General features: G+C 44.2%; 1 long non-coding RNA gene and 1 pseudogene across 2 annotated transcripts in view; one reads left to right on the top strand and one right to left on the bottom strand.

The window, feature by feature from the left end:
• Positions 1–443: 443 nt before the first annotated feature.
• The window catches only part of LOC121818594 (uncharacterized), a 95590-nt gene continuing 73212 nt past the window's right edge, over positions 444–22821 (bottom strand). For both annotated transcript variants that reach the window (XR_009599122.1, XR_006058571.2), the window contains one exon: positions 444–652. This is a non-coding gene — a long non-coding RNA (uncharacterized LOC121818594). The remainder of the gene's footprint in view (positions 653–22821) is intronic.
• On the top strand, positions 1762–2815 carry LOC121818809 (surfeit locus protein 6-like; annotated as a pseudogene).

Genomic DNA, 22821 nt, shown 5'->3' on the forward strand with positions numbered 1-22821 from the left:
CACACTCTTCCAAGCTGCCTATATCCAGCACATATATGGCAACCTCTTTAGCCACAGGGAGGCTGTGGGGGGTGGGGCGGGGTGGAAGGGCTTTGAGAGGTGCCAAACGGGAAAGTCATTTAGTCCATGAAGAGACACTTACTGATTTGTTAAAACAGAAATTGGTATTGGCTTGTGTTCTAAAGAGCTTTTAAATCTCAGAGGATGGTAAATCGAGTGCTACCTCCATATTTTTAGTCAGAGGCTTTAGTTATAAGCAATTCCACATGCTGTAGCTATCAGCAGTATGCAAGGAGGCTGCCATAGGAAATGAACCTTCATGTGCCTGAAGGGTTTATATTATCTTTATGATGAGACTCATTCACATCAACACACACACACACACACACACACACACACAAACTGTTTTTGTGAGAGGATGGATTAATTGAACTTACTTTTCAATTGCATCAGCTTCTTTTTTAATGTAATGACGAATGGATTCAATTAGACAGAAACCATATTTGTGGCTGACATATCAAGGGTGTTACTTCTTCCCACAGATTTCATTACGCACACCAACTAAAGGCATTGCCTTTCTTTGCTGTCTCTCCAGGTTACACTTGTAGGCAGCTCTTTGACCAGAAGACAGTAGATTCTTCTTAATGAGACCCTGGCAAAAAGGAAAAGAGAAATCCTCTGAGACACTGGTCAAGAGACAACAAGGTACTTTCTCTTCTTTTCACTCCTCAGCTACTTGGCATTGCCTGGCTGCATGCCTCCTCTATCTTCTCATGCAGATGCTGCCAGCAGAACATCCACGGCAAATAAAGAGCCAGGCTCTTGGGCAGGGCCATCTGCAGGGGCTGCGATGGAGCTGGACACAGCTGACCAGTGGAGTTAAGACCTGAGTCACCCAGTGCTTCTCTTTGTTAAATCCGCACCATCTTTACCTCTGTCACCAATCTCAAGTTAGAGGGTCCCCACGATCTCTCTATGGTTTGACAATTCGCTGGAAAGACTCACAAAACTCACTGAAAGTTGCTCTACTCACAGTTACGGTTTAAGACAGAACAGGGACAGAGATTAAAAGCAGCTAAGGGAAAAGAGACATGGAGAAGTGTCCAGGAGAGTCCAAAGCATGCGACCTCTAGTTGTCTTCTCCCAGTGGAGTTATGGACACACTTGATTTCTCACAGCTTCAATGTGTGACGATACGCATGAGCCAGTGCCAACCAGACAAGCTCACCTGAGCCTTGGTGTCTACGGATTTTATTGGGGCTCAGCCACATAGCCATGGCTGACTGGTCATGTGGTCAACCTTAGTCTCCAGAGGTCAAATTCATACCACATGACCCAAGGACCCTTCCTATACATCACACTGCTAGCATAGGCTATCTGGCTTGGCCAAAGGTTCCCAGGTTAAACAAATCAAGGCAAGATATTCCTAGGTTTTAGAGCTTACCTCCCAGGAGCCAAGGGCAAAGGCCAAACCTCTTTGGGTGAAAGATTAATCCTTTATTGTCCATCCAGACCTTCTTGTTCCACTTGACAGAATTTCTCTGCAACATCCCTCCAAACGTACACCTCTCCTAGTCTCTTCCATTCTCAAGAACAGCACCAACCATCAGCCAAGTGGTCAGGCCACTTCCACCCTAATTCAAGCCACCATCACTTCTCAGGTGGGGGTTTCTGGCAAGTGCAGCTGGGTAGATGAAGGTAGCACAGACCGAGGGTTTGGGGAGCCCTGCGTGTGTTGCAGACTGCTAGTACCGGCCCAGGATGCTGCACCCTGGCCCTCCTTCCCCCAGTAGGACCCCGAGCCTCCAGCCAGGGCTTACTGTGTTTGCCAAGGAAGCCTAGCTTCAGAGCTTGGACAAGAAGATCTGCTCCCTGCCCAGTCCCAAGTCCCAGACGCACAACTCAGCGAGCAAAACTCAAGTTTCAGAAACTGCTGGGCCCCCAAAACAGAAGGGGAAGAAAGCACATTAGAAATCCCAGGAGCGGGTTCCTGTGGATAAGCCTCATGGCAGGAAGTCAGTGGCAGTGAAAGAGGCGGCGGAGGCCTTCAGCTCCACTGCTGCCCCTGCGGATGGCCTGGCGTCAGCGCCCGACTCTTCCTTTGTGGTGGACGTCCTCCGACAGTGCCTGCATGAGAAGATAGGGGAGGCACGCAGCCAGGGCAATGCCAGGAAGCTGTTTCCCACCTCTTTGGAGAAAAGATGCTGGAGGAAGCTGAGGCAGAAGGAGTGGGACCGGAAGTAGAGGATGCAGAGGGAGCTGGGGATGGAGAAAGCCGCCAAGGTCTCCAAGGGGCCCCCTGAGGTGCCGGGCCAGCCGGGCTGCTCTTCACTAAGGTAGAGATGAGTCAATAAGAGGATCAGGCCTGCAAGACGCAGTGCAGGAAGAAGAGGCAGAAGGTGAAGGGGGTGATGGGCTGGAGCAGCTGCCCGACGGGGACGCGGCCCAGGCCCGGGAGCTTCAGGTCGAGATGCAGGGACAAACCTGCTGTACAAGGCCAAGGGCGTGAAGATCCTCGACGACCAGCACCTGCAGCGGGAGGTCCTGAAGTGCCAGGAGAAGCGGCGGGCGCAGCGCGGGTGCACGTGTGAGAAGCGCAGGGCCCGCGGTCCAGGTGGTGGGGAAGATGCTGCTGCAGGACCAATGGTGGCAGAACCTGCGCAAGAAGAAGGCGGCCAAGGCCGAGGGGCGCCTGGAGAAGGGCTGCATCCTGCACCCTGGCTCTGGAGACCGGCCTGGCCTGAGGGCCCGGATGCTCGGCCCCAGGCAGGCTCCGGCTCTGGGTGGAGAGCGGACGCTGTCACACTCCGCTTAGCGACTTGTCCAGGGCTCAGGCCGCATGGGCAGAAGAGCCTTCAGATCTGGGGAAGGGTTGATCCACATCTAGACTCCAGCCTCCTCTCATGAGGCCGAACGCTCCCTGAAAGTTGCAGGGTGGGGGACGAAGGAGCCGTAAGGAGGCGGTGGGCGCCAGGTAAGGAAGGGCGGGCTTCACTGACCCCCTCTTTATCTCCCGAGTTCACAGGAGCAGGAAGGGAATGGCCTTTGGGACTGCTGTGTGAGCCCCAAAGTCATTTGAAAAGGACAAAAACCAGCGCCTGAAGCCAGACCGAAGGTGGAATTGATGGTCTCAAAAGCTGGGAGAAGGCAGGGCCATCCTCAGGTTGCCTGGAATTAAATTATTTTAACTTTATTTGCAAGATGAGTAAAGATTAGAATTTAAGATAAGCATGTACATTTAAAATCCTAAAGTAACCACAGAAGATATAAACAGTCTTACTAAACTAGGAGGAAGAAATATGGAGTGGGATGGACAGTGTCAATCTAGAAGGAGGTGGGAGAGAAAAACCTCCAACTATGCCAGGTGAATGAACCATACAGAGAGGCAGAGTTAAGTCCCAGCTCACAGCCAGCCAGGTGAATTTTATGGTATGTAAGTTATTTTTTTAAAACTGTTAATAAAATTCTTTTGACTAAATTCTAGTTAAGAAACAGATGGTAACCAAAAGGAAGCTGGTGTTGGCTGTATTAGAAGATGAAGTCAATTTTAAGATAAAAGGCGCTGCTAAAAAGAAGGAATATCACCACGTGATGAAAAGGGGTTCCAATCACCTGGAAGGTAGAAATGCTGTGCACCAGGAATATATCTCCAAGTCTGTCTTGTAGAAACTGACACAATTACAAGGAGAAATCAAGTCACAAATCAAAATGAGAGATTTTTAACATCTCTGTTAGGAATTGATACACAAGCAGATAAAAATCGGACGGCTATGGAAGGTTTGACTGAAAGCAGTTATAAGCTTGATCCGATGGACACACAGAACGGTATCTGAAAACAGTATGTACTTCAAGCACACATGGAACAGTGGGGGAAACTCTCAAAGTCTGTAAAAGTCATATTTCAAAGTGTCAATGTCATACAAAGTATATTACCGGGTCATAGCATAATTTAAAAACTTAAGCAGTAATTGCTAAAGTTTCCTGTTTGGAAGTTTAGAAACACGCTTCTAAATTACCTATGGGTCAAAGAATAATCCCTAATGGATGTCAGAGTATTTGGAACCGAAAGATAATGAAGATGCTATGCATTAAAATGTGTCGGACACACCAAAAGACACTGCAAAAAAGCACTATATAGCCTTTAAAAAAACAAAAAAAAACTCACCTGGACTATTGCCACCTCATATCACCTTGTCTCCAGCTTTGCCGCCTCACAGGTCAGTATCCACATAGTTAAGAATTCAAGTCACTCCTCCTCTATTTAAACCCAACCTTCCCATCCCCCAAAGGCACCCCTTCACATTTAGAATAAAAACTAATGTTCCTTTTCCTGGCTCGCCTCCTCTCGTTCATCTCATATTTCTCTACGCACATTTTTTCTGCCCACTCTGGTCTTTTTTTATCTTCCTCCAAGCTCATGCTACCCTAGGGCCTTTGCACTGCCTATTTTCTCTACTTTGAACCTCTGCCTTTAACCTTCCACCAAGATTATCTTTCTTATTCAGATCTCAGCTTAAATGTCACTTTGTGGTGTCATCTTCCCTGGCTATTTGAGTCTCCCAGACACACTCAAACTCACAACCTCTTCACCAAGACATCCAGCACACTTAGCAACAGCTATTATTTTTCTGGTTTCTTTGTTTACTCCCTACTTCCCACCCATAAAATATAATCTCCATGCAAGCAGAGACCAGGCTGCCTTTTTCATACCTGTTTTACCTGCTCTTAGAAGAGTCTAACACATAGTAGGTACTCAATAAATATTTGCTTGATAAATGAATATATTCACTTTTCTTGAAAGTCAACTTTTAACCATTGGTTTATTCATTCATCTATTGAATCCAAGTAATCACTGAGCATCCTTTATACAAATGGCCAGACATAGGTGCATTTAGGCAAAGCCCACCCTCTAGAGCTTAAAAGAGCTCTAAGTAGAATCAGAAGAATAGAATAATCAATAGAATGAAATAGACAGTGCTCATCTGTGTACCTTCCACAGCATTGAGACCAGTCTTGGGAGCTTATTAAAGAGTGGAAGGACAAAAGAGGACTCTGCTAAACGGATACTGGAAAATCAGAGGGAGGAAAGAGTTCTTAAATGAAAGGATCCAAGAAGACTTCACACGGTATTTGTGATGATGGAAGCAGGGGGAAAAGCCCACTAAGTAACAGGATCGATACAACAAATAAGACATGGAGATAGGAGAGGGTACCGCTGGCCAAGAGTTAAGTAGTTCTACTTGGGAGAAGCACAGGGCAAATAAGGGCTTCCCAGGTGGCTCAGTGGGTTAAGAATCCACCTGTAATGCAGAAGACACAGGTTCAGTCCCTGGATGGAGAAGATCCCCTGGAGGAGGGCATGGCAACCCACTCCAGTATTCTTGCCTAGAGAATCCCATGAACAGAGGAGCCTGGAGGTCTATAGTCCATGGGGTCGCAAAGAGCTGGACATGACTGAAGTGACTGAGCATGCACGCACAAGGCATATAAAGAGGAATTCTAGGAAAGAAAGTGGGGAAGGCTGACCGGGATCAGAATTTACTGAAGTCCCTATAATCACATCTCTAGACAATGTGAAGCCACTGCAAGTTTTTGAAAAAGGACTGATCGTGACTGATGCTGTGCCTTTAAAGACTGAACTCAGGCAAGCTTGGCTTCACAAGTGCGCAAACTGCAGTTGCCGTGGACTCCAATCACAGAGGGGCCCTGTGTTTGTTGAGTAGTTTTGAATAAGGGGCCCTACATTTTTCTTTCTTTTTTTGGTGTGCACCATTTTTGAAGCCTTTATTGGATTTGGTACAATATTACTTCTGTATTATGTTTTGGTTTTTTTGGCTGCGAGGTATGTGAGATCTTAGCTCCCCAACCAGGGATCAAACCCACACTCCATGTGTTAGAAGGTGAGGTCTTCACCACTGGACCTCCAGGGAAGTCCGTGGGAACCTGAATTTTCATTTTGCACTAGAACCTTCAAATTATGTGGCTGGTCCTGAGCTCAGGAGATGGTGATCATGAATGATTAAAATGAGGGAGAGTCAGGAGGCAAGGAGAATAGATAAGAAACTAATAATAGTCTGAGGAAAAGCTAATGAGGACATGAAGTGGTGAAGCTTTCCTAATCTTAGCAGATACTCTAAGTTTTTAGGGGTAATAAAAAAAACCTGGGTCATAGACCCAAGGATAGTCTTTGAATCCCTTAGCTCCAAGCTACACAGAATGATTCTTAATTAAATACTTGAGGCAGGAGGAAGGTGAAAATTTATAGGAAGGCTTTGGGAGTTTTTAAGCAGGGATATTACATAAGATTTATTTAGCAAATATCTATTGAACACCTGGTATGTACTAGGCTTAGTGGTACCATTATTAATAGAAACGTATTGCATGCCAGAGATTAATGTTACAGTGAAAGCTCACTGCCCACAGTGCAGGGAAGCCAGTACTCTGGTACTGGCTTTTGAGAAAAGAAAGAACTTTATTGCGAGGTTGACCCTCAAGCCCACAGGAGTCAGGGCTCAAATCTGCCTCCCAGATCCAGGGTTCAGGGTGAAATTGAAGGGTGAAATGCAAGCTGATGTGTTAGTCTTGAATCAGTTGATAGATGACAAGTTACTTTTGCAGCTGGAAGCCAGATTTGTTTTATTGAAGGACTTCAAAGTGAAGTCGCTCAGTCGTGTCCGACTCTTTGCAACCCCGTAAACTGTAGCCTACCAGGCTCCTCCGTTCTTGGGATTCTCCAGGCAAGAATACTGGAGTGGGTTGCCATTTCCTTCTCCAAACGAGCTCTAGTGGCAACATTTCTACTCCTTGAGTTTGGTAGACTGAAGATCCTTGGTTCTGGGCTCAGCCTGGACTCACAGGTTTCCATGTTGCATGTGTGTGGTGATGTTGCTGGAAAATAACCAGGTTTCATTCATCAACAGCCTGTTTTTTAAAAGCAAGATAAGTTAGAACTGGTCCATGTTTTATGTGTTGTTTCATTAGCAGTCCCTGCCATCAGTTCAGCTCAGTTCAGTTCAGTCGCTCAGTCGTGTCCAACACTTTGTGACCCCATGGACCACAGCACGTCAGGCCTCCCTGTCCATCATCAACTCCCAGAGTGTACTCAAACTCATGTCCTTCGAGTTGGTGATGCCATCCAACCATCTCATCCTCTGTCATCCCCTTCTCCTCCTGCCCTCAATCTTTCCAGCATCAGGGTCTTTTCAAATGAGTCAGCTCTTCGCATCAGGTGGCCGAAGTATTGGAGTTTCAGCTTCAACATCAGTCCTTCCAATGAACACCCAGGACTGATCTCCTTTAGGATGGACGGGTTGGATCTCCTTGCAGTCCAAGGGACTCTCAAAAGTCTTCTCCAACACCACAGTTCAAAAGCATCAATTCTTCGGTGCTCAGCTGTCTTATAGTCCAACTCTCACATCCATACATGCCTACTGGAAAAACCATAGCCTCGACTAGATGGACATTTGTTGGCAAAGTAATGTCTCTGCTCTTTAACATGCTGTCTAGGTTGGTCATGACAATCCTTCCAAGGAGTAAGCGTCTTTTAATTTCATGGCTGCAGTCACCATCTGCAGTGATTTTGGAGCCCCAGAAAATAAAGTCTGTCACTGTTTTCATTGTTTCCCCATCTATTTGCCATGAAGTGATGGAACCAGATGCCATGATCTTAGTGTTCTGAATGTTGAGCTTTGAGCCAGCTTTTTCACTCTCATCTTTCACTTTTATCAAGAGGCTCTTTAGTTCCACTTCACTTTCTGCCATAAGGGTGGTGTCATCTGCATATCTGAGGTTATTGATATTTCTCCTGGCAATCTTGATTCCAGCTTGTGCTTCTTCCAGTCCAGCATTTCTCATGATGTACTCTGCATAGAAGTTAAATAAGCAGGGTGACAATATACAGCCTTGACATACCTCTTTTCCTATTTGGAACCAGTCTGTTGTTCCATGTCCAGTTCTAACTGTTGCTTCCTGCCCTGCATATAGGTTTCTCAAGAGGTAGGTCAGGTAGTCTGGTATTCCCATCTCTTTCAGAATTTTCCACAGTTTATTGTGATCTAAACAGTCAAAGGCTTTGGCATAGTCAATAAAGCAGAAATAGATGTTTTTCTGGAACTCTCTTGCTTTTTTGATGATCCAGTGAACGTTGGCAATTTGATCTCTGGTTTCTCTGCCTTTTCTAAAACCAGCTTGAACATCTGGAAGTTCACGGTTCACATATTGCTGAAACCTGGCTTGGAGAACTTTGAGCATTACTTTACTAGTGTGTGAGATGAGAGCGATTGTGTGGTAGTTCAAGCATTTTTTGGCATTGCCTTTCTTTGGGATTGGAATGAAAACTGACCTTTCCACTTCTGTGGACTGGTGTACAAAAGTGGTCACTACATAATTTGATCACTGTATAAAGAGGTAAACTGAAAGAAAATGCAATGATTTTGGGGAGGGAGGGTTGGGAGAGCATTTCTCTGTTCTTAGGAAGGCTTTGAAGACAGTTCAGAAAGAACTTGGTGTGTTAGGTTCTTTTTTGGCTACCAAAGTGAACTTAAACTTCGTGTCAAGCAATGTGCTGTTTCAAAAGGAAGCACCAGCTTCTGGGATTTTAAAATCAGATACCCAAATCTCTAAGAACAAAGTAATCTTTATATTATGAATCAGTTGCTTTTTTTTTTTTTTTTCATTTTCTACAGGCACAACCAACAGAAAATGACCAGCTGGAACCAGGCTGGAAATACAGAGGATGACTTCAGATCATCACAATCTATTAAGACTATTCAGTTCAGTTCAGTTCAGTCACTCAGTCGTGTCCAACTCTTTGCGACCCCATGAATCACAGCACGCCAGGCCTCCCTGTCCATCACCAACTCCGGGAGTTCATTCAGACTCGCATCCATCGAGTCAGTGATGCCATCCAGCCATCTCATCCTCGATTGTCCCCTTCTCCTCCTGCCCCTAATCCATCCAGCATCAAAGTCTTTTCCAGTGAGTCAACTCTTCACATGAGGTGGCCAAAGTACTAGAGTTTCAGCTTTAGCATCATTCCTTCCAAAGAAATCCCAGGGTGGATCTCCTTCAGAATGGACTGATTGGATCTTCTTGCAGTCCAAGGGACTCTCAAGAGTCTTCTCCAACACCGCACTTTCACAACATCATCTTTCAGAATTTGAAATAGCTTAACTGGAATGCCATCACCTCCACTAGCTTTGTTGATAGTGATTCTTTCTAAGGCCCACTTGACTTCACATTCCAGGATGTCTGGCTCTAGGTGAGTGATCACACCATCATGATTATCTTGGTCGTGAAGATCTTTTTTGTACAGTTCTTCTGTATATTCTTGCCACCTCTTCTTAATATCTTCTGCCTCTGTAAGGTCCATACCATTTCTGTCCTTTATTGAGCCCATCTTTGCATGAAATGTTCCCTTGGTATCTCTAGTTTTCTTGAAGAGATCTCTAGTCTTTCCCATTCTGTTGTTTTCCTCTATTTCTTTGCATTGATCGCTGAGGAAGGCTTTCTTATCTCTTCTTGCTATTCTTTGGAACTCTGCATTCAGATGCTTATAGCTTCCCTTTTCTCCTTTGCTTTTCACTTCTCTTCTTTTCACAGCTATTTGTAAGGCCTCCCCAGACAGCCATTTTGCTTTTTTGCATTTCTTTTCCATGGGGATGGTCTTGATCCCTGACTCCTGTATAATGTCACGAACCTCAGTCAGTCCATTTTTCCTCAGGCACTCTATCTATCAGATCAAGGCCCTTAAATCTGTTTCTCACTTCCACTGTATAATCATAAGGGATTTGATTTAGGTCATACCTGAATGGTCAAGTGGTTTTCCCTACTTTCTTTAATTTCAGTCTGAATTTGGCAATAAGGAGTTCATGATCTGAGCCACAGTCAGCTCCTGTCTTGTTTTTGTTGGCTGTATAGAGCTTCTCCATCTTTGGCTGCAAAGAATATAATCAATCTGATTTCGGTGTTGACCATCTGGTAATGTCCATGTGTAGGGTCTTCTCTTGTGTTGTTGGAAGAGGGTGTTTGCTATGACCAGTGCATTTTCTTGGCAAAACTCTATTAGCCTTTGCCCTGCTTCATTCTGTATTCCAAGGCCACATTTGCCTGTTACTCCAGGTATTTCTTGACTTCCTACTTTTGCATTCCAGTCCCCTATAATGAAAAGGACATCTTTTTTGGGTGTTAGTTCTAAAAGGTCTTGTAAGTCTTCATAGAACCATTCAACTTCAGCTTCTTCAGCGTTACTGGTTGGGGCATAGACTTGGATTATTGTGATATTGAATGGTTTGCCTTGGAAATGAACAGAGATCATTCTATCATTTTTGAGATTGCATCCAAGTACTGCATTTTGGACTCTCTTGTTGACCATGATAGCTACTCCATTTCTTCTGAGGGATTCCTGCCCACAGTAGTAGATATAATGGTCATCTGAGTTACATTCACCCATTCCAGTCCATTTTAGTTCGCTGATTCCTAGAATGTCAACGTTCACTCTTGCCATCTCTTGTTTGATCACTTCCAATTTGCCTTGATTCATGGACCTGACATTCCAGGTTCCTATGCAATACTGCTCTTTACAGCATTGGACCTTGCTTCTATCACCAGTCACATCCACAACTGGGTATTGTTTTTGCTTTGGCTCCATCTCTTCATTCTTTCTGGAGTTATTTCTCCACTGATCTCCAGTAGCATATTGGGCACCTACTGACCTGGGGAGTTCCTCTTTCAGTATCCTATCATTTTGCCTTTTCATACTGGTCATGGGGTTCTCAAGGCAAGAATACTGAAGTGGTTTGCCATTCCCTTCTCTAGTTGACCACATTCTGTCAGATCTCTCCACCATGACCCACCCGTCTTAGGTGGCCCCTTCATGGGAAATAGATGGGGAAACAGTGTAAACAGTGTCAGACTTTATTTTGGGGGGCTCCAAAATCACTGCAGATGGTGACTGCAGCCATGAAATTAAAAGACGCTTACTCCTTGGAAGGAAAGTTATGACCAACCTAGATAGCATATTGAAAGGCAGAGACATTACTTTGCCAACAAAGGTCCATCTAGTCAAAGCTATGGTTTTTCTAGTGGTCATGTATGGATGTGAGAATTGGACTGTGAAGATAGCTGAGTGCTGAAGAATTGATGCTTTTGAACTGCGGTGTTGGAGAAGACTTTTGAGATTCCCTTGGACTGCAAGGAGATCCAAACAGTCCATTCTAAAAAAGATCAACCCTAGGATTTCTTTGGAAGGAATGATGCTGAAGCTGAAACTCCAGTACTTTGGCCACCTCATGAGAAGAGTTGACTCATTGGAAAAGACTCTGATGCTGGGAGGGATTGGGGGCAGGAGGAGAAGGGAACGACAGAGGATGAGATGGCTGGATGGCATCACCGACTTAATAGACGTGAGTTTGAGTGAACTCCAGCAGATGGTGATGAACAGGGAGGCCTGGTATGCTGCGATTTACAGGGTCGCAAAGAGTACGACACGACTGAGTGACTGAACTGATTGATTCTTCTTACCCCAAGTCAGCATTCAAGGTGGTTGGTTTATATAGCCTGGAAAAAGCCTAACAGAAACCATTAAGTTGTTATCAAGAAAGAATTGGCTAAGAAGCTCTTGAACCTGTTTCATCCTCTCAAAGGGCAAGGCTTATTTTTCTTACCATAAAAATGGGAGATTGGGGAGAAGGCAGAGAACAATGCAAACACTAACATGGCTGCTCTCTGAGATTTTTCCTTTCCTCAGAAAGCCAACTGAACACACAGGGTATTAAGTTCTGCTCACCTGCTTTGCTCCTTCCCATTATGGGAAGAAAGTTTAGAAAACAAAACAAAACATAACCGTGCCTCAAAATTAAGGCTTTCAGGGTAATGGGTATTAGCAAGAGAGAAGTGGATCTGTCTGGCAGGTGCCTCATTCTGAGGAATACAAAGATCCACTGTTCATCTTCCCGAGATGCAGTGACCTCAGACCAGATGGGTACAGAGCATCCTGGGCTTGGCCAAACACGGTTGCAGCTGTTGGAACAAGGACCTTGGAAGTGGAGTTGGAGGCTGAGTAGAAGGCAGAGGAGCAGAGAAGGAAGAAGTGGGGGAAACTTGGAAGGGCTCTCTGGGCTCCAACCTGACAAGTGATGTACATATATTACACCTTTGGTTACCCCCCTGGGATGATAGGAACTGGTTCTGAGGGAGAACTGGGCCTCACTGGCACAGACCTCACTGGTCTTACATGCCCTTTTGGCTCTTCAGGGAATCATGACCCTCAGTGGAGTCTTTGAGGGACCTAGAAGTCATACATTCCATAGTGCTCTGTGAAATCTGAGATAAATGGAAACTGTCTTGCTGAACCTAAGGAGAGTATACATGGTTAATTCTCCTCTCCTCTCTAGGGAGCCCCAAGGAAGGAAGATCATTAGGAGCTGCCATGAAAAATGGGAATGATGTCAAATGAGTTCAGTCAGACTGCCCAGAAAATCTTAGCATCCATTCACAATCTACAGTATTAGAGTTCTGTGTGCTCTTTTCTAATGATCAGTCTTCTACCTGTCAACTTAGAAAGGCCAGCAAAATGCAGAGGCAATCCTTCTTGTTCCGATTGATGGTATTCCCACAAGAGTCTAAAGATAAAATGAGACATGAGTCCAGACTCATAGTTCCATGAAAGTATCTATTGGGAAGTTGTGCCAGGTGCTTCCTTGGCCAAGTGCTACCTTTTCTCCAGGCTCTTGTGTATTAATTGTGAAAGGTTCATGACATTTCAGTAGAACTAATATAACCATTTGCAGAGAAAGATGCCTGTCCTCAGAATGGGTGTATTTTATTTTAATCTAAGTGATATGAGTTAGAATTATTAGTCTATCCAAAAGAGACGTGACAATAACATGGATTATCTTTATCTACAAAGCTTTTTCCCACATTTCAAAGTAGTTTCATATATAATATCTCCTTGATATTCACCAATAATCCTATGGACATGCCCCTCCCAGGGAGTTGTTACTTAAACATTTAAGATAAAGGAATTGGATCCAGAGGCATAAGGGACCCATCCATAAGTACAAGGCAGTATGTGGCAGATTTAGTCTCTAAGTTCCAAACCCCTATTAAAAGTTTACCTGGTTTCTGCCTAAAATATAAATTTCCAGACAAGACTAATGTGTAGTGCAGGGACCTAACTCACTGCACCAAATATTTCAAGTTCCCCACGGGTGGGTTTGCATTTCTCTGCTCCTTGCAGGGAGGTGTGGCTAAGTGATTTGCTTTGGCAGGTTGAAGTTTCCAGCCCAGGGCAAGAGTGGAGACATTCTTTTCCGCTGCCATTTAGGTGGTGGCTGTTCCATCAGCCTGGTCCTAGAGTAAAGCCAATGAGGAACAGAGCCCCCAGCTGACCCACAGTAGACTGGGCAGGGGATATATCTTTGTTTTATTGAGATGCATTGTTATCACAGCACAAGCTGACATACCCCACCTGATACATCCCATGTACGGGCTCACATTCACTGAATGACCTCATTAAAATGATCAAAGAACCATAAAAGTAGGGGCCAGATGCATCTCTCTGGAAGCTAAGGAAGAGTGCTATCCACAAACCATCATTTTGGAGGAATTTCAACAAGATTTAAAAAAAAAAAAGTTTGGGACTTTCCTGATGGTCCAGTGGTTAAGAATCTGCCTTGCAATGCAGGGGACACAGGTTCAGTCCCTGGTGGGGAAAATAAGATCCCCCATGCCGTGGAGCAACTAAGCCCTCCCTCACACCACAACTACTGAACCTGTGTCACAGCTAGAGTCCATGTGCTATAACAAAAGACCCAGCATGAAGCAGCAAAGACCCCACGTGACATAACGAAGACCCAACAGAGCCAAATAAATAAATCTGGGGGGCTTCCCTGGTGGCTCAGATGGTAAAGAATCAGCCTACAATGTGGGAGACCTGGGTTCAATCCTTGGGTTGGGAAGATCCCCTGGAGGAGAAACTGGCAACCCACTCCAGTATATTTGCTGGAGAATCCCATAGACAGAGGAGCCTGGTGGGCTACAGTCCATAGGGTCACAAAGAGTCAGACACGACTGAGCATCTATCCCATAAAAACATAAAATAAGTTTGAGGAAGGGTAATGAGGGATGACTCAATACACCTTTCTAAAAATAAATTAATAACCTAGAAGTGTTTACTTTTTCATGCTAAATAAGGATATAGTAAGGAGTCTCCCCCCACCAAAGTAATAGTAATAATAATAACATTCAGCTTTTGGTTCTGGAGAAGAAACTACCTTAATAGTTGCTGGCAGGACATGCTGTGATAAGCCCTAGCTTTGTTCCAGAGTGTACCATTCTGCTCTCCCTAAGATAATACACAATATATGCAGACATGAAGAGCAAACTAGAGCCATCTCCCCAGGTGGAGGCAGTGACATGTGGTGACTCAAAAATGATGTACCAAGGGACTTCCCTGGTGGGCCAGTAGCTAACACTCTGAGCTCTCACTGCAGGGGGCTGGGGTTTGATCCCAGGCCAGGGAACTAGGCACCACATGCCACAACTAAGAGCCTGCATAGGTAAATAAATAAACATTTAAAAAAAAAAAAAACCTATATGCTGCATCTGATGGAGCACCGAATGACTGGCACATGGACCTACTTGTTTTCCAACTAGCATTCATGGGCCCCTGTACAGAAGATGCTATCTCCTCAAGCAAAACTTGGAAGCATGAAAGCAGAAACGTGTTTGGCATATCTCTATTTGCTTTTAAACCACAGAGAATAAAAATAACAATGACACTATGTGAAATGTTATTCACATTCTGGGTAAAAATGATCAGAGTGAAAGGGAATACACTCAGGCTGAGAAGGCATGCCTACCATGAGTGGAAAGGGGACAAGTGGGGGTAGTATCGGGTCATGGAAAGGGCAAATAAGGATTTGAAATCAGAAAACCAGGAAGCCATTCATACCTTTCTCATTTAGCAGCTAAGTTACCTTGGCCAAGATTCTTGTTAAAGCTCAGGTTCTTGATCAATGAAGATAATAGTTCCTACCATTGAGCTCTGCTATGAAGGTAAAACAAGGTCATATGTGGGCAGAAGCACTTTGCAAATTACGAAGTTCTGGTACAAGGGGTAATTGTTTATCTCTGGGTGCAACTGAGTGATATAAAATCCTTTCTTAAACAGAAGCTGCCTCCTCTATCTCCCTAGGTCTCCTAGTTCAGTTCCCGATAGTCAGTTTACATATTAATATGTTAAATATTTGAGTGACAGGAAAGAAGGAAGGATGGAAGGAGGGAGGGGAGAGGAAGATAAGGAAAAAAGGAGGGGAGAGGATGATGGGAAAGGAAGGGAGGAGGGAGAGAAGGAAGATAAGGAGGATAAGGAAAGTAGAAAAAAAGAAAGAATTATTTTGCCCATTGGGATCATGCAGAATTAGTTTAATTCTTCTCTCATATAAATATTTATTTACTTAAAAATATGTTTCCTACTTTATTCCAAAAAGGATATAAGGGATCTTACAAGGAGAGCTAAAAATACAACAAAAGAGCAGAAATTATAAATGCTGCAGAAAAAAAAAAAAAAAGGACTACAAGGAAAGGGATGGGAATGAGCTTGGTGGAAGGGGTCTTCAACCTAGCTATAGTGAACCACCTACTGGCTGGAAGCTTTGCAGCCTCCAACACAGGAAAAGAAACATGATCTCACATCTAGTTCCCAACATCCATGAGGCAAAAAGCATTCAAGAAAAATACATATCAGAGAAAAAAAAATTTTTTTAAAGGAGAGGGAAGTACTTATCTTCTTAGTTGTTGCTGTTGATTAGTCGCTAAGTGGTGGCCAACTCTTTTGTGACCCCATGGACTGTAGCCCACCAGGCTCCTCTGTCTACGATGTTGCTCAGCATGTGGGAAGAATGAACTGGATGGGGAAGTCATCAGCATGTCCTTCCAGCAACCCCCAGGGACAATCAAAATCCACAATCCTGGGGCTTCCCAGGTGGCGCTAGCCTGGAGGGCTACAATCCATGGGGCCACCAAGAATCAGACATGACTGAGCAATTGAGTACACACACGCCTTTCAAGGAAAACATTTTGACAGTCCCTCTCGCCACAGATGAATGCCCTGAAATGCAAATTATCCACAAGCATGTGATATACTGTTTTCCCCGAGAAGCCACTGCATAGGTTCCTTACCTGTCTAGAAGGGAAGTCACACAGAGCTCCCTCTGCCGCTACCCCTGGAGTGTGCCAGAGCCGACCAATGCACCCACTTTTTTCCTGACATAACTGGTTCACCACAGTGATGGTGGGCCCTTCCCTGTGCATGGTTCCCCAAAGTATATCAAGGCAAGATTTGTGAGCCAATGAAAGGAATTTTCATGATTTCCTAGTGGAAAGCAAAGCTGAAGCTTGTAAAAGATCAAATGGGCTGTGATTAACTGGGAATGATGGTGCGTACATGCATGCTAAGTCACTTCAGTCGTGTCTAGGAATTATGGTAGAGATAGCCAAAAAAAAAGTCTCAAAACTCACTGCTAGAGAGAGAAACTAGCAAGAGAACATCATATCTCAGGGAAGACATCAAGTGGCTAGATCCCATGCTGCAAAACTAGATCCCACATGCTTGCAAAGAGTTTGCAAGGCTCAACTTAAAAAAAAAAGAAAAAGAAAGAACCTGCTAATCATTGATTGATTTTCTGTGGTAGACACTGAGCAAACCCTTCCTTGCGTATGACCTCAATTAAAGCCAAAAGTAACTCTAGGAAGTAGACGATGCAGCAGATGGACTGACAGTGCTGTGACTTTCCTCTGAGGATCACAGCATCTCTTAGCAGAGAACTATTAATACAGAAGTCACCAACAGAGGACTTGTCAGGGGATCTCCTCAGAGAGCTGACAACATTCATTTCTCCAAATAAGCTGGATGTCAATTCTGGAGTGCTTTGAATACCACTGATTTTCTAGGCTATGAAAGTGAAAAGTCAAAGTGAAGCTGCTCAGTCATGTCCAACTCTTTGCGAGCCCATGGACTGTAGCCCGCCTGGCTCCTCTGTCCATGGGATTTTCCAGGTAAGAATACTGGAGTGGGCTGCCATTTCCTTCTCCAGGGGATCTTCCCAAACCAGGGATCAAATCCAGGTCTTCTGCATTGTAGGCAGACGCTTCTACCATCTGAGCCACCAGGGAAGTGGTATTCTCAATAAGGATGATATCATCTTTAAGGGCACAAAAACTGGTTCTTGGGATCTGAGTGGATTGAATAGCATCCCCCCAAATCTATGTCCCCCTAGAACCTCAGAATATGTCCTTATCAGAAATAGGGTATTTGAAGATATAGTTAAGGTAAGGCATGAGAGGAGGTCATTCTGGATGAGGGCAAACTCTAATCCAATGAGAGTGTTCTTGCAGAAAACAGAAGAGGTCAGAGGCAGAGAGAAGAGAGGCCTGCGAAGCCCGCCACAGAGACTGGAGTTACGCAGCTGCAAGCCAAGGGGTCCATAAAAGAATTAAACCTGTGTTGTCACCAAATTTATGGTATTGGGTGGGCCAAAAAGTTCATTCAGATTTTTCCATACCATCTTACAGAAAAACCCAAATGAACTCTTTGGCCAACCCAATACTTTGTTATGGCAGCCCTAGGAAATTAATATAGGTAAAAAAAATTTTTTTACTCCTTTTATGTATAATACACACACATAGATATAGGTATGCAGACAAAGATGGTAAATATATAAACATACTTTAATGTTTACATAAACAAAATTATGCTTATTTATTAAATTTTCATGGGAGGAGATGAGGAAAAATGTTCGAAAAAGCTCCTTATTGGGTTATAATGAATAAAAGGTTAAGGAACAGTGCTCTAGGCTGTGAAGATTTAAAAGGATGCTGGGCAAACAGGGAGAATGCTTCAGTCAGAGGCTACCTTTTACTTCTGTTAAAATTGTTCTTCAGACTTATGGCTGCTGAGGAGAAGGATGCAGGAAAGGGATAATTAGGGAGTTTGGGATGGACATGTACATACTGCTATATTTAAAACAGATAACCAACAAGGCCCTACTGTATAGCACATGGAACTCTGCTCAGTGTTATGTGGAAGCCTGGATGGGAGGGGGCTTTGGAAGAGAATGGATACATGTATATGTGTGGCTGGGTCCCTTTGCTGTTCACCTGAAATGATCACAATGTTTGTTAATCGGCTATACCCCAATACAAAATAAAATGTTTTAAAATAAAATTAAAAAATTTTTAAATTGTTCTTGTTCTTGGCATGAAAACTATATAGTCCCAATAGTTTCTTTCTTCCATTCTAGCCCAGATGCAATTATTACAACTTCCAGAAGATTTTTTTCTGCTATTTGTAATAGGAATTGTCCCCAGATGGGGCAGAACAATCACCAGTAATTTTCAGTTCTGTGTCTCCTGTAACACAGACTCATTAATAAGGCAGTGTTGATATTTCTGTATTCTCTCTAGAATTTCCATCTTTGTCTCACAACTTTGATGTCTACAGGAAGATTAAAGATAGCTAGTAATTTCTCCATTACATTTGCTTTTTTCCTGATGTTTCTAGTATAGCTGAAAGGAAACTGCAAACTGTTGCTCATTACACTGACCATCAATGAAAGCCATAGAATTAGGTCGTAGTCCAATAAAGACTATTCAGGGAACTGCCTGTTCCATCCTGATATGAGACTCAGAGAGAGAGAGAATCTGGAGAGGGTTGGTGTAGCTCCAACTTTGCCTGGACAGAAACCAATTGGCAGTCAATGCAAAATGGAGGTCTCCAGGGACTTCCCCAAAGCTAAGTAATCCTGAATAGTTAATGCACTTGTAGTCTCCAAATTCTTCAGACTGAATCACAGTGAACGTGATGATGTTGGCCTGGTAGATTTTCCTAACAGGCATGATCTGCTTGCTTCTATTACAGTAGAGATCTTAATTATCATGACTCCTCTGGAATATTTCATTTTAAACAGAACTGCCTCTGGGAGTGTGTAGTTAGAGCTTGTTGTTCTTGTTGTTCAGTTGCAAAGTCAAGCCTGACTCTTTTGCGACCCCATGGACTGTAGCCCACTAGGCTCCTCTGTCCCAGGAAGTTCCCAGGTGAGAATACTGGAATGTGTTCATTTCCTTCTCCAGGGCTTCTTCCCAGACCAGGGATTGAACCCACATCTCCCGCACCGGCAGGCGGATTCTTTACCACTGAGCCACCAGGGAAGCCGTAATTAGAGCTACAAGATGTTAAATATGCCTTTCCCTCTCCTGGCTGCTGAGAACAATAGGACAAGACCAGCTGTGTGGGATGAGCTTAGACGTAAGAGGCAGGCTGCGCAGTCCTTCACTCCCCACACTGGGACAGGCTTGAGGATTTGTCACAAAGATTGGGAAGTGGAGAGTTTTTTAAGAAAAAGACTTGGTGCGGCATTTCTCCTCCCTTCCCACTGGTAAAGGGAAAGGAGATAGGAAGTTGAAGCCACAGAAGTATGGGTTTCAAGTCTTAGAGTTTGATAGATAGACTCTGGTGATTGGAAGACGGAGTCTGGAGCTGACCTATTCCTGAAATTGTCAAAATATGAGAGTCTGGCTGGCCAGAGAGGCCCTTGGTGGTGCAGTTAAGAGGGATGTGTTGCAACTGACTGGCACTTGACAAGGGTGGAGGGGCAAAGATGCATTTAGGCATCCCAAGTGTTAGACTGGGATCCCTCAGAAGGGAGGGAGGCTCGAATCCACTGGAGGGGCAAGGTGATCCCACCAGAAGGGGTGTGGAGGGAGCCACTGAAAGTCAGAGATTGTCCTGGAAAGTGCATATTAAGGAAGCAACATAGGAGGGCCTCAGGAAAGCTACCTCTGGGAAATCCAAGAGAAAGCCCTTTGGAGATGCAGACATAAAGAACACGTTTGTGGACACAGCGGGGGAATGAGAAGGTGGGACGGATTGAGAGAGTAGAATTGAGAGAGTATGCATTACCATATGTAAAATAGACAGCCAGTGGGAATTTGCTGTATGAGCTGGGAACTCAAATCCTATGCTCCGTGACAACTTAGAGGGGGTGGGATGGGGTGGGAGGCGGGAGAAGGTTCAAGAGGGCCTAGACATATGAGAAAGCCCTATAGAGAAGGAATTGGCCTTTATCCACTGGCCTCGCCCAGAGAACACCAATGACTATTACAGCTACATTGTAATCTACATTTTAAGACAAGCCAAGCATCTTCAGCCTCTTCCTCTCCCTCTCTTTCTAGCCCTAACCCTGGAGAAGCCAAAGCTGCAGAGTCAAGGAGAATGAGTAGAAGAGGAAGGAACAGTGAAGAATCAAACCATGTCCCCTTTCCCCCTGCTAGTGTCTACCGGACAAGGGTCCACACTGTGGAGAGGAGAGACTTTTAATTGGACGGAAGATTAAAATTTGCTATTCAACTGGACTGAACTTACCAATGCCTGGAAAATTAGATAATGTATTAACCTGAGAACTATTGGAAAAGCTATGGGAACTGCCCAGATGTTCATCAAGGGGCAGGGAAAGACAAGTTGACAGAGAAGTTTAGAGAAAAGTCAAGTCCTGCTTAACTTCCCTGATAGCTCAGTTGGTAAAGAATCCGCCTGCAATGCAGGAGACCTGGTTCAATTTCTGGGTCAGGAAGATCTGCTGGAGAAGAGAGAGGCAACCCATTCCAGTATTCTTGGACTTCCTTTGTGGCTCAGCTGGTAAAGAATCCACCTGCAATGCGGGAGACCTGGGTTTGACCCCTGGGTTGGGAAGATCCCCTAGAGAATGGAAAAGCTACCCACTCCAGTATTCTGGCCTGGAGAATTCCATGGACTGTATAGTCCATGGGTTTCCAAAGAGTCAGACACAACTGAGCGACTTTCACTTCCTAAGTCCTACTTAACCAATAAGCTGGTCTCCTGATGTCTTTTGGAAGAGAATTGTATCTCAAAGGTTTATAGGGTTAACCTAGCCCATAAAATATACCATCAAATACTAAATGAATTAACTTCATTTTGTTATATAGACTATAATATTATCCAGCTGTCTTAATAGTTTTAGAACAGTGGAATTTTAGTAAATAGAAATATTATTTATATTTGACTTCCTGGTGGCTCAGACTGTAAAGAATCTGCCTGCAATGCAGGAGACTGGGGTTCGACCGCTGGGTTGGCAAGATCCCCTGAAGAAGGGAATGGCTATCCACTCCAGTATTCTTTCCTGGAGAATCTCATGAACAGAGGAGCCTGGTGAGCTACAGTCCATATGGTCGCAAAGAGTCGAACACGACAGAGCGACTGAACTGAACTGAACTGAAGCAAGTACAGTGTGCAAATACATTTAAATGCCCACAACTGCTGATGCCTTATTTCCTAATCTCGGGGGTCACTAAGGCCTTGAGTGATTTACGTCTATGTGCTGGCTCCTGGAGATATTCAAGGGGGCTACCATTCCCCTTTCAGTCCTGACGTTATTTTCATAACCGTTTCCTCCTCTGACCTGGGAGGCTCCTGCCCACCTTATGGGGCTCTGATCTGTTCTCTCCCAGGAACATCCTGGTCTCAAGATCAGGTGAGGGCCAGAAACCTTACGAAGGCACAGGGCACAATGTTCCCCCAAAGCCGAAACTTTTTGCTTTGGGGGAACGTTTCATTCTGCTGCACATGCTTTAGCTATTTCGTGTTCAACTGGCCAAAGAGCATTTTATCATGATTCCATCCTCAAGCAGCTCTTTGTAATTCATCGTATTCCAACATGTGCCTTGGAATCAAAGTCCTCTATGTTGCAAATGGACTTATACTACTTTGGTCATCCAAGACTCAGCCTCTTGTCTTGGCCAGACTCAAAAGTATCTTACCTCCACAACCTTGCTACCAGGTTGTTAGGAAAGCAGGTCTCAGACCAAATTCTGCCACATGTACAGATATCAACTAAACAGACTTTAATAGTGAGTAAGCACAAACCAGGTTATATAAGCTCTCTTGGTTTTTAGATGCTCTGAGTCTATTTAACATGGAACATTAACCAGAGGCAGATGCCTCAATGTCCCAGAGGCAGGATTCTGCCACCCGAATTGTCCACAGACAGCAACCAGAATCGTTCTACTCTGCACCCTGACATAGAACTACTTAAGGACCAGACCTCAGGGGCCATCCCCAAGAGAACAGGCTCTAAGACTAGCAAGGGTGGCAACTGTCCCTATAGTCTAGACAATTCGCATATCGGGAGACCCTTTAATTTCCACTAAGAAGTGCCTGTTTCTAACATCTGTTACGTAGATTAACAAGACATACATTTCATCCATGAAAACTCATTTCTGACATTCATTATGCTAATTAATAAAGGCTCTGGTGGTGATTGAGATATAGACAGCTTAAATGCTGTAGCAGCTGCCTTTAGGGTCTGGCCTTTCTGATTAAGTACCAGCTGATCACCCCTGGGGTGTAAACTGTTGATTAAGGCAACTGACAGCCCCTCGAGAGCTGCTTAGAGTAACACATACACACACACGCTTATACACACACACATTCACACACATACACACTCATATCTATGCTGAAGTCATTTAAAGCAAGTTATAGACATAATAACAACATACAAATAGGAAAAAACATCAGCCCCAAAGTATCTCTTCTGGCATTGCTTTAATTGCCATTCATGACATTAAGCAGAAAACCGATTTAAATAATATAGAAATAATGAAATGTATTGATTTTATTCTTATAAAACTCCACCTTTCCATTGCCTAATTTGGGAAGCACACAGAGCATGAGGTAAGTCAAAATCAACCACAAGCCTTCACAGAACTTAAGTTAAAGGAAAATAATTGTTTTTCTACATACAC

The sequence above is a fragment of the Ovis aries genome, chromosome 2 (assembly GCF_016772045.2).
Source record: "Ovis aries strain OAR_USU_Benz2616 breed Rambouillet chromosome 2, ARS-UI_Ramb_v3.0, whole genome shotgun sequence".
Classification (NCBI taxonomy): domain Eukaryota; kingdom Metazoa; phylum Chordata; class Mammalia; order Artiodactyla; family Bovidae; genus Ovis; species Ovis aries.